Source organism: Ceratotherium simum, unplaced genomic scaffold, assembly GCF_057802395.1.
Source record: "Ceratotherium simum simum isolate JZ-2026a unplaced genomic scaffold, ASM5780239v1 HiC_scaffold_43, whole genome shotgun sequence".
Lineage (NCBI taxonomy): Eukaryota > Metazoa > Chordata > Mammalia > Perissodactyla > Rhinocerotidae > Ceratotherium > Ceratotherium simum.
In genome coordinates this window covers 6,307,610-6,319,398 of record NW_028261259.1, presented here as the reverse complement: position 1 = coordinate 6,319,398, position 11,789 = coordinate 6,307,610, and the positions used below count along the sequence as shown (strand labels likewise).

General features: G+C 45.6%; 1 long non-coding RNA gene across 1 annotated transcript; it reads right to left on the bottom strand.

Moving 5' to 3' along the window:
- Positions 1-8,585: 8,585 nt before the first annotated feature.
- LOC147911488 (uncharacterized) lies at positions 8,586-10,785 on the bottom strand. The gene is made up of 3 exons (XR_015551229.1): positions 10,710-10,785; positions 9,521-9,690; positions 8,586-8,860 (listed from the first exon to the last, which is right to left on the bottom strand). It is a non-coding gene; the product is annotated as an uncharacterized LOC147911488 (long non-coding RNA).
- Between the last annotated feature and the right edge of the window lie 1,004 nt (positions 10,786-11,789).

Genomic DNA, 11,789 nt, shown 5'->3' with positions numbered 1-11,789 from the left:
AGCAAACCCCTTTGGAAGTGTTGAGGCTGGCCTAAGAGCTTGGAATGCTCTCTTCTCCTCTGGACTCTGCCCACCTCGTGGGCCCAGGGCCTGTCCCTGCTCCTCCTGGCCTCAGTTTCCCAACTGTCCTATGAGGGTTGGACATGGAGCAACATCAGCCCCGATGAGCATGGACATGGCCCAGGATCTCTGCCCGCATGAGTGTGGCAGGGATACCCTCACTATCTCACAGGCCTCTCTCCTGTGGGGCAACCAGGCCTCCTGTCCACGGTCAGGCACACAGAGGGGCCTTGCAGACAGCACTTCTGGGTGACACAGCCCGCAGCACACACGTGTAACACAACGGTCCCCTGACATGGCTGCTTTCGTCTGTCCCCTCCCCAGCCAACTGCTCGGTGACCCTCACATCCCCTATGTCCCGGGAACACGCCACACAAGCCAGGTGGGCCCCACGGTGCACAGTTGAGTAGGTTGGACATTGGGGACGTGAAATTCACTGAATATACACCGACCTCACTGTCCTGGTCCACAGACTGCATCCCAGGGTCCAGCTCCATGCATGGCTGGTCCTGCGGACACGAAGACAGTGGTGGACGCAGACCCGTGCTGGGAGAAGGCCAGGACGCCCTTTTCTCTCCTCCTCTACACCCCTTCCTGGCCACATGAGGTCCAGCCAGTCCCTGCCTTCAGCCCTGGCGGATGTAGGAGGAGCTGAAGGGAGCCCAGCTGGGCAACTATTGGAGCAAGTTACTGTCATTAGGGAGCCCCCTGGGTGCTGAGTGATTGCACCCTATTTTACAGATGACCAGTGGTCCCAGCGTTCAAGGTCACTCTGCTCTAAGTGACCAAGTCCAGACGTGAACAGGGGACTAGAAATCCTTGCTTTTCACCACCATTGAGCCCAGCATTGACCATCGAGGCCTTGTCCTGCGTTGGGGCTCACCCAGCCAGGCAACCTCCTGTGTCCAAGCACTTTGGGCACCTTCTTCTCCCTGCTTGAATCCCAGCACACCCTCCTGAGGTCAGAGTCACTGACCCTATTTTTCATGGAGGAAACTGAGGCTCCGAGAAGACACCACATGACCTTGCCTGTCACAGGGCTGTGAGGTGACCCAGCTGTGGGTTTGACCCCAGGTCAATCTGACCCTAAAGGCTCTGCTAGCACAGGAGCCTGAGGAGGTGGCCTGTGAGCCCAGCACAGAGGTGAGTCCATCCTGGATGGGGGCTCGGGGGAGGGGCACTGTAGGCTAGGAGCTCTGAAGGGGACAGGGGATTGGCAGGGTCCTTGGGGAGGAAGGCTCTAGGGAGGCTGCGGTGCGGTGACAGGTGCACTCTGGGGACGGTGTCTGGACAAGATCACACAGGGCCGTGACTCAGGCAAGGAGTCAGGCCTCACTACAGGTTGGGTGGACTTGAACGAGCAGTCTCATCAGAGCCTCAGGTGGTTAGAACCTAGATTTGGAGGGAGCTTGGTGTGGGCACCTTATCCACCTCCACTCAAGCCCAGATCCCCAAGAACCAACAGGATGAGAAGGCTGCCTCCATTTCCTCCCATGTACAGTGGGCACTGTGGCAGTCACCTACCTCCTGCCCGGGCTGGGGATGCTGCCTGGAGGGCCCAGAGAGGGCTTCTTGTCAAAGTAGCCATTCAGGACAGGTCTGTGCTCAGAGAGCTCTGAGTGATGGGACCAAGGGCACGTCCCACCAGTGGGCTAAACAAGACGCTCCTGTCCACGTTGCTGTTGTTTATTCCAGGTGGACAGGGATGATGCAGCATCACCCACTGGCTGGATGCAGAGGGCCAGCGAGGAGCTATGGTTGAAGAGCTTGAGACACAACGCTTGTGTGTGACAAAAGCTGCCACGGGTGTGGTGGAGGCTGAGGAGGAAGAGGTGTTGCTGGAGGCCAAGATGAAACCAGAGACCATCGGGGACCAGGGGGCGGGTGATTTCCATAACTGGGGGGGGTGGCGTGATCAGCAGAGTCTCTGGACCCGGCAGGACACCCCAGGCCGGCATCCAGCTCCTGGGCTTCTTGGCCCCTTTGTAGGTGTCGCTGGGGAACACTGGTCCCGGGCAAGAAGGGACTGGGAGTGGTCTGTCAGGGAGAATGGGGAGGGCAGCCACCTTCTTTTCTTTGCCATCAGGGGACTCTGGGTCAAAACTCATGTTGCTCTCCTCCACCTTGGAGCTGGAGGTACCAGCCAAGTGCTCTCTGAGCATTGGACAATGTCCCTGCCACTGATGTCCTGGCCCCACCTGAGGTGTCCCAGCACTTGGAGTGGGAGCTGTCCCTGGTCCTGAAGCCTGTGTTGGGGCCTGGAGGCTTGGAGGCTGGATGGAAGGGCTGCATTTGCAGAGGTCACGCCCCCGGGTGAGTGGGGACTCTGGGACACCTGAAGTCACAGATGCAAGTGACCCACACCTGGGAAGGTGTGACGGAGGTGCACAGAGGGCAGTGCCTCAGTGACAGGCAGGGCTTCATGCCCATGGGCAGCACTCCTTGGCAAATGTCAACTAGTCCTTTGGACCCTAGAGGGCAGAAGGCACCTAAGGCTGCCAGTCGTCCACGGGAGGCCAGGACAGCCTGCTGACTGGCAGGTATCAGGCCTGCAGCAGGAGAGGTTCAGGGTGAAACTGCTCCTGCTTAGCCTGGGCGAGCGGGTTGGACAGAAAAGATGGCCACCTGGTTTTTGTCACTCTAGTCTGTACGTGCTCGTCTCCCCAGCTAACCAGACCCTGGGGAAGGTGGCCCTGTGGCTGACCAGCACTAGGGACTGAGGGGAAGGTGCCCTTGGCAATATCGAGTCCCTCTTCTTCATGTGAAGCAGGGTTGAGCTGGCTCCATGCCTGACCTCACCCCCTTAGTGACGGTGGCCTTCTTCAGGTCAAAGTCATACTAGGCATCGGGTTCATGACACTGAACACATTGGCATCCTCAGGGGTTTTCAGCATGGGGGAGAGGGGTCAAAGGAGTGTTGGCTGTCCTCAGGACAGCCACACCAGGGACAGGGAAATGCACAGAGACAGGAAGCAGATCAGGGCTTGTCAGGGGGTGGAGGAGTGGATATGGGAGCATGGCTGCTTCATGGGTACAGGGTTTCTGGTGGGGTGATGCAATGATCTGGAACTAGATAAGGGTGACGGTACACAGAATAGAGGATGTAGTTAATGGCCGGGCCTGAATTGTACAACTTTAAGTGATGAAAACACTAAACTTTATTGAATCTAAATTGGAACACATAAAACATAAGAAATCATAAAACATAGAAAAGGGAAAAGACATCCTGCCCTCACAGGCTAGGTGAAGGACAGCTCTGGGGTGGGGCTGGAGCCGGGCGGGCCTTAGTTGCTGGCGATGAGTGCGGTGCTGCAGCTGCTTTAGCGCTGGAGCCACTGCTGTGGCTGATGCTGGAGATCCCACCAGCTCTGTCTGTGCAACTGGCCCAGGAGCTGGACCTGATCTGGGGCTGGTGCTGGGTCTGTCTCAGGCGATGGTGATAGACCTGCCTCTAGAATTGGCTCCAGTGCTGAGACCGACTCTAGCTCTGCATTGTTGACAGATTTGGTGCAGTAGCCAGTGATGGAAATGGCGGCTTCTCTGGAGCTGGTCAAGTGTGGGAGCTGGAGGGAGCTCTAGTTCTGGAGCTGGCGGCAACTGAGCTCTAGAGCTGGTGCCAGAGCTGTCACTAGTCCACAGCTGGAGAAGGATCTGGTGCTATGTGGCTCTAACTTTGTAGGTCGAGGTAACTCTGGCTCTGCTGCTGGTGACCAAGCCTTTTCTAGCTCCACAGCTAGTAAACAGCGTGTCGTGACCTTTGGATGGTGTCAGTGACATCACCAACCAATCACGAGCTGTCCATCAGATGGTGGAAGCACTCCAGCAAATAACATATATTACATTAGTGTTATTTCATCTCAGTTCTAGTTATATATTTATTTTAAATATAGTTAGAAGGAGAATGGCATAATAGAAACCATTTATTCTTTGCTCAGATTTAACAGAGCACACCTTATTGATGTCGTTTTTTAAGAAATATTACATACACAGTGGAAGGCACCGTTCTTCTTCCTCTTTCCTCCCCAAAGGTAACTACTGTCTTGAAGTTAATATATGTATTCCATACACATTTTCTTTTGCAAAAAGACAGTTGTCCCCAATTTGCTGAGATTTTTTTATGTGTCTATCAAAGATATGTTTCTGAGCAGATGCTGTTAAAAACACTGTCCTTTCAAAGTAAAGATGACAAGTCAACCATTAGTTGAGAAAGTACTTGCTTTTTAGACATCATTTTTAAAAGAGAGGTTTGAAAATATTTCCATCATGTTACCATTGATCCTCCCTATTTGCAAGAGTTACATTCTATCAATTTTTAGCAAACACTGCATGAGCCAGACTGAACCAGTGCTCCTAGGGGAAGGACAGGGTTAGGTTTCTGCAGTCTTTGGTCGTGCCATGTTTGGGAACCTATCAATGCATAGCCTTGATTTATGTTTGTCTCTTTTGAAAAGACCTTATTTAGTATAGACTGTAGACACATTATTTGAACTCCCAGCCAATATCACTATCCATAACCCATGCCTGAAGTACGCTCATCTAACACAAGTGTTTTCTACATATGGCCCATCACAGGCTTCTTGTGTTTAGGAACACTACACAACACTTCAGCATTATGTTTGCGGATCATTACAAAGAGGAAAAACAGCAGCAAGAAGCAAAAAAGGTGAAAAACTTACCATTTAATAGACCAGGAAAAGGACATTTGTTGACCTGAGAGCTGAAACAAGAGTGTCACCTTGTTCTACCTCAGCTGGGAATGTGCGCCTCAGGCAACTTCAACTTTCTGCCACTCTGCACCCGTCCAGGAATTACCAGGGAAAACACAGTGTGTGTTGGGTTTGGATTCACCTGTAAATTTTAGTGACTAGGTGAATTCACGAATATCAAATTACTGAATAAGGAGGATTGACTCTGTTCTGTTGCCAAAAACAATGAGTGTATGAAACTCATACTTCAGAACTTAAACATGGAAAGCTTTCTAATCTGCTTTAAAATCTACATGAAGAGTTTCATTGTTTTGAGCCATTTGTTAAAAATGTCAAAAAACATCTTCTGGTTGGTTTAAAAGAACAACTGATTGACCTCAGGAATGGCTGTGTGTACTCACCATCTCTGATTTCTCTCATTCTCTCTTGAACCCATTCCAGTGAACCCCCACCACTCCACCACAACTCTTTTTTCCAAAGTCACAAGTGACCACCACATTGCTAAATCCTACAGTCATTTGTCAGTCTGTGATTTACTTGATCTACCAGCACTTGACATAACTATTCACTATGTATGTTAATAAAGTCTGGTAATAGCCAGTAAATTATTTTGGGACAATCAGATATTCATTTGACAAAATATTAATAAATATTCTATTTGGTCTCATACCACTCCTTAAAAATCAACTCCAAATCTGAATATAATAAACAATAAAAGTGTAATGAATATTAAAAGTATTAGATTGTTTTAAAAAGATTATAGAACATCTTTATATCTTGGATAATAGACAGTCTTGCTAAACGAGACTCAGAAAGCAGAACTCTAGTTGATAGGATTCATAAAACTAACTACAGCAAAATACAACTTTGTAAGACCAAAGGCACCGTAAATTAAGTAAAAAAACAGAAGAAAACACTCCAACATGTAATCAAGGGTTTCTCTGCAGACTATATGAAGAACTCCTGTAAACTAATGAGAGACAAACCATCCAGTGGAAGTGTGGCAAAGGATACGAACAGCCAAACAATTCTCAGTGGAGGAAATATGAAATGCCAGTAACCAAGAAGTGTTCAACCTTCCCAGAGATGACAGAAATACAAAATAAATCAACAAAGAGACATGCCTTCGATATCAGATTGACAAACATTTACAAAGTTTGTTTCAGGTGTTGGTTACATGGAAAAATGAATCCACTCATACAGTACTGAAGCACAACTTTTGGAGAACAAATTGAAAATACCTGTTGAATTTTTCAAATGAGCATTTTCTATGACTCAGCAGTTCTGTTTATTAGTATCTGCCCAGGAGATACCTTCACACAGATGCAAAAAGAAACATGTATAAGAATACTCTTCATAATATTGTAATAGCAAAAAGTGGGGACAACCCAAACGTGCACCAAAAGAACAATGGTTCAACAAGACGTAGTTTATTCATAGTAACGTGTCAGAGTGACAAAGAATGGAGTAGATCCAAGCCAATCGTTACAGAAGTATCTCCCATATAGTTTTGGGTGAAAAGAGGAGGCTGCAGAATGAGGTGCACCTTATACCATTTTCTTTAAACACACAAAACAAAAAGAAAAGAATATTTTTTCTACAGCAACAGATATATGTGGGGCTGTGGTTAAAGGAGACTTTAGCTTGATCCATCTATAACTTTTAATTAATTAATGTTTTACAAAGGTACCGCTTCATATATTATTTGTATAATGAGAAATTAAAATACATAAGACTAATTAAGTTCATTCTTTCCTACTATAGAATTTCAGCTACCCCAAAGTAACTAAGAAATCAGAACGTCCACAGGAAAATGTCAGCATAGGTGGGGGACAACTGAGCTTGGCTAACATGAGCAGACATTTTTCACACATTAGGGGAGCTGATATTTTGCTGTAGGACCATCTTTGTCATGCAAACCTTGGGACAAAAGTGCAAGTATTTACCAGGATACAGCCAAGATATAAAACCAACCAGGTCTTGAAAATAAAACGGAAAAGCCCAGTTGTCACTCTAAATCTACCTCTTCATTGACCAAAACCAGCTTTGAGGCTGTTTTAGCCTGTTTCTCCATGAACAAGAACCACAACATTGACGGGCCAACATCACCACCTCATGGCTCCGCTTCCCGTTGCAGGGTTCATCACCGTACCCTTTGGCCCCCAAATCTCAAACAAAGAGTTCTGTCTTTTGGATATCCCTTCAAAGTTAAATGTTTTAGAAATACAAGAGACCCAAGTAGGGTTATGGATTTTTTAATTCTGACAAGTCAAGATTTTTTAAGAGACTACTATCTATCATCATTGCCAGTTTGTAAAAGAACAGCTATTTAAAACCAAGAAATCAGAAAGGCCATAAACTCATATCAGAAGACAGTCCTGTTTATCAAAGAACAGTTGAAAGTGGTATACACATTTCATAAATACGTAAATATCCCATAACTATATTAATAATTGTGATCATTAGTTAGGCTGTTAAATAGGTCAACTTGACCAGGCCATGAGGTGCCCAGATCGCTGGCTAAACGTCATTTCTGGGTGTGTCTGTAAAAGTGTTTCTGGAAGAGATTAGCAGTTGAATTAGGTGGGCTAAGTGAAGCAGATTGCCCTCCCTGTTGTGTGTGGGCCTCATCCAACCCACTGAGGTCCTGAATAGAACAAAAATGCCGAGGAAAGTTGAATTCTCTGTCTCTCTCTCTCTCTCTCTCTCTGCCTGAATGTTTGAGCTGGGACATCAGTCTTGTCCCGCCCTTGAGCTGGAACTTATACCATTGTTGTTCCTGATTCTCAGGCCTGTGGATTCAGACTGGAACTATACCTCCAGCCTTCCTGAGTCTCCAGCTTGCAGACGGAAGGTCATGGCACTCCTATGTCTCCTAGTGGTTCTGTTTCTCTGGAGAACGCTGATTAACACAATCATATTTACATACTTCTCCTTTATCAATGTGTGTCTCAGCTTTATCAATAAAGGCAGAGCTGGAGACAAGGTCTTGTACATAGATACTTAATTTTGGAGGTACCAGGAGTGAGAGAGCAGGGAGAAGTCATGAGTAATACTGTCCTTCTCATGGAGAGGCAGCTTTCCTTTGATCCTCATTGATCAGACTGGCCAGACGGCTCTGTCAGATTCCAGGCACCCCCAGGAAACCACTGCTTGTCTGTCCTCACTCCTCCTTGTACATGGCCTGAAAATTGGCTCAGAGAACTTATGCAATTCACCAGAGATGTACTCAAGTCGGCCTGGCAGAAGAGGCATTGAAAAACAGGCTGACACATGTTCTGGTTCCTTTTACATCAGATTTTATTCTTCCCTTTACTCACTTATTCTTTCAATAAAAAATGTATCAATATCTACCATGTCTTAATAATGATAGCAACATTTATTGAGCGCTTACTATATGCCTGGTACTGTTACTGCTTTATAGGTATTATTTCATTTAATCCTCACAACAGTGTTATGAGGTAAGTGCTTTTAGTATCCCCCATTTTACAGATAAAGAACAAAACACAGAGAAGTTAAATAATGTGCCTGAGGCCACACAGTCAAGAAATGGTGGCGCTCAAATATGACTCGGGAGTTTGGGCTCCTTCCTAACTGCCAGATGTCAACTGTGTTTCAGCTGCTCTGCTTCCAGGTTTCAGGCTCATGATGGGGCATAGAGAGAAAGAGAATGCACACCGGGAGACAGGTGGGTGCCATCCCAACCCAACACAGTAAGTCGGATGGAAGTGGGCACCCAGGTGCCATCGGAGCATGGAGGGGTACTCTCACCCCAGAAGTTGGGGCCACTGAGCTGACTCTTGAATGACAGAAAGTGGAGAAGGGGCGATGTAAGTTGGGGAGGAGTCCAGGCAGCAGAAATAACAGAAGAATACCACTGGGAACACCACAGAAGTGTAATGGTTTCAAATTTCAGTGCACACTCTCAGGTGGCAAACCATGCCATTGTCTTTTTTCTTTGGGACCTTAAAGTCTATTAGGATCCCCCATTCTCTAGGTGTCAGAAATAATCTCCTTCAATTCAGAGGCTGAGTCCACCCTGGCCCTGGGACCGTGTCCTCAACTGGGGGCTTCTGTGGAGCCATGGTATGTATCTGCATGGAGGACAAAGGTGGAGAAACCATCGTTACTCATCATCAGTCCACATGTTTCTGCTGACACTGCCCACAAAGGGTCCTTGACACAGAATACCGACTTGCTTAGTAAGCCTGTCTTATCTCCTGCTTCCTTGACCTTCTGGCCTCCTTCAGTGATGGCTCTCTCTCTGCTCTCCTTCACTGACAAGCTTCTCCAAAGACTCTCATCACCATGTTTCCACTTCTTCCCCTCCCAGTCTTCATTCACTATTCAACACACAATGAGGTGTATTCTGTTCCTACCACACACCCAAAATGTTCTGCTAAGATCGCCACTGGGCTCCACGTTGCTAAATCCAATAGATGCTCTTCTCTTCATCTTAGCTGATTTCCCGGCTATATTCAACTTTCATGACCCGACACTTTCCTACTTTTCTTTCTACAACGTTGACCACCTCCAAAAGTCATCCCTGATTTTTCTCTCATCTCCTTGATTTTAGCTCTCCCCAAACATTTAATCTATCAACAAGTTCTATCAATTGTATTGTCAAAAATTACACATCAAGTCTATCAACTTCTCTGCAGTTCTGCTGCTAACACAGTGGCATATGCTACAATTCTCTCTCCCCTGGATGAGTGAAACAGCCTCTTCACTCATCTCTCTGCTTCCACACTTGCCTCCAACAATCCAGTCTCTGCACAGTAGACGTGGCATCCTCAGTTCTGTGCAACATCTCATCATGTCTGGCTCCAGGAAAATTCAGTTCTGTTTTTCTTATGAAAATCTTTGGTTTTGTAAGATATCCTTGATGTTTTCTGGCATATAGTTTTATTTATCTTCATTTTTACTGTCAAAAGACACATATAATCACACACACACACACACACAGAAACTCTCATTAAGGGCCTATTACTTGTAAATCACTAGCTTGATATAGTGAGACATAAAAAGTAACCTCATTCTTTTAAAAAGTAACTTGATAACAGGGACTCTGGCTTAAGGAGCTCATGAATTGGTTGGAGAAAAAAATAAAACAATGAAAATGTAAGCAAAGAGAAAAAGGTGTAAACAACAGTCCACCATAAAATATCATCACAAGATGGAACAAGATTAGCTGCCAAATTAAATATGAACAAATTATTTGCTACAGAAATTCACAAGAAGGAAAATACTGGAAGCTGGACTGGAAAGAAAAAACTTCAGGGAAGACAGAAAATAAATTTGAATTGGCCCCTGAAGAATGAGTATGATTTATAAAAGCACAAAGAATTAAAAAGTCATAAAAGCTCAAGTAAACTAGTTTTGCTAAAGAAGAAATTATGTTTTACTGAGTCATCGGAAAGAACGCTCACAACAGAATGAGGTCAGCTCAGCAAGGACCATGAATGCCAGGGTGAGAAGTCTGACTGATTTTATACGCAATGAGAGCCACTTAAGCATTCGATGTAGGGCTTCCCATGATCAATGTGGTACTTTAGGAAGATTATTCTGGCATGGTGTGCGACTGAAGGATGAGAGGATGATGCTACTAATACACTCAGCCTCCCTATAGGGAGCTCTCATTTTTTTTTTACATAAGCTTTGTGAACAGTTATCCTCCAACAACAGTTTCTGGATGAGCATCTCCAGGATGGTCATGGCTGCACGTATCTTGTTTAATTGGAAGAGACCACAGATAACTAAATCACAGGCTGACACATTTATGATGAGACTGAAGAAGACAAGTCTTTACTCAGCCTGTGTCCACTGGGAAAGCAGGAGGTGCCCTCCACTCTGCTCCCTCCTCCCCTACATCCAGACAAAACACCAGCATCTCCAGGCCACCTCCCTTTGTTCCAGTCAGGTTCATCTGATGCTGTTCCTTACCTTCTCCTTATATCTGACGTCACTGCTCATGCTATTAGGTCCTAAGACTTTGGGACTTCAGCTCCTTTGGCCTTGCCTTTCTTTGCCTATGACAGCAATGGTCATCTCTTTACAGCTGAGACAAAGACCAATTATTTGCAACCTTGGTCTCTCTTTTAGGGTTTCATCCTCTGGCGCAGATGCTACAGAAAGAAGAATGCTGAAATGCTTTTGCTATGTGATGACAATAAGTTATTTCTACTCTTCAAAGCCCTGTAGATCTATGGGCAGGTCTGTGCATTCCGTAGAACAATATCTTGAGAATGAAGCTCAAAATGCACTCACTCCCATTCTGTGCCAGGCATAAAATATACCCGCCAGCAGAAAACTAGGAGATTGCAACTCCAACACTTCAGTCTCAGACTTACCTTTAGTTTATTAAACACTTTAAAGAATATAACAGTTCATGATGTATCTTCCTGCTCAATTATTATCAATATCTCCTAGTATTTCCAAATAAAATCCTTTGGGAGGAAAGAAACTAATACTTTTGGGGATGTCTTAGGTACCAGGCCCTCTTCTAAGCAATTTTCATACATTATTTATTTCATCTTCTAAACAACACTTTTAGGTGGGGACTATCCCCGTTTTACTGATGAGGAAACTAATGTTGAAGAAGGTTAAGTAACTTGGCCAAGGTAACACAGAATGTAAGGAGTGGATTCAACCTAGCCCCATCTTCACTGTACCACCCGGCCCACTCTGCCTTCACATGGCATTCAAGCTCCGAAGAGTGTGGCCCCAAACAGCCTCTCCAATCTAGTACACATTTTCCCATCTTTTATTTTGTTATATATAAATCACAGTTGTTTGTCCAATCTAATTTCATGATTTCAAAAACATAACATCATAGAAAACCAACCAGCAGCAGTTGCTAAGCTGAAATACACATACTTTACAACCTAGCAATTCTACTCCTAGGTAAATACCAAGAGAAACATGCACATATGCTCATCAAAGACAGGTACAGTACTCAGAGCAGCACTACTCACACGAGTCAAAAACAAAAACATGGGCATAACCCAAATATCTATCTACAAC